Source organism: Penaeus monodon, chromosome 23, assembly GCF_015228065.2.
Source record: "Penaeus monodon isolate SGIC_2016 chromosome 23, NSTDA_Pmon_1, whole genome shotgun sequence".
Taxonomy (NCBI): domain Eukaryota; kingdom Metazoa; phylum Arthropoda; class Malacostraca; order Decapoda; family Penaeidae; genus Penaeus; species Penaeus monodon.
Window position 1 is genome coordinate 34,210,145 of NC_051408.1, and position 750 is coordinate 34,210,894.

Here is a 750-nt window from a genome sequence, read left to right on the forward strand (position 1 = left end):
CACAGCGCCGCCAAGGACTCGCCGCCTCCTCCGCCGGGCAATTAAGACTCTAATAGTCTTTGGGCAATAAACCGGCCCGGCGTCATTATGAGGCGTCGTCCCTTCGTCCTGCTCAGCTCCGTTCCCGTTCGGATAAGCAGCGCGCCGACGCATGCCGCTTAAAGTGTTCCTGCTCTGTACGGTACCTGAGTTATTAAGTGTGTCATAAAGGCTCGGGCAGGGGTAAGTCGTGCGTCCGTCCAGGTAATCGTCATCATGCTCTCGCTACCCCCCCCATTGTAGAAACTAATTACGTTTCTATTACACCATTTTATAAACTATGGTAATTACGGCTCTCGAATCCAGGCCACCGTTCAGATATTTCAGCTCCAGATACAGGAGTTTTCAGGATTCTCCCGGACGCATATAGACGTTCTCACCGCCCTCTCCACAGGCAGATACTGTAATAGGCTACTTAGAATCACCTTATTTTTTTTAATTTTATTTAACAACTTTATCCGTTCCCGTCTCATCAACCTTGACGAACTGGTAAAAACAGTCCTTTTTTCCTCATTCTTCACATTACTTACTGACTCAATAATTATTCCTTAACTTCATTGCTACAAATAAGAACAAAGCTTCTCGGTCGTTAATCTGAGTCAGAGCCCAATAAACAGCACGATAATTCACGGCAGACCAAGATTGGGAACACCACATCATTCGACAGTTTAGTAATGAAAGACAGATTTCTGATAAAAATAATATTCTAAA

General features: G+C 44.9%; 1 protein-coding gene across 1 annotated transcript in view; it reads right to left on the reverse strand.

The window, feature by feature from the left end:
- Positions 1 to 750, reverse strand: part of LOC119587945 (E3 ubiquitin-protein ligase TRIM37-like) — a gene marked incomplete in the record, with an annotated part of 49,872 nt that overhangs the window by 15,740 nt on the left and 33,382 nt on the right.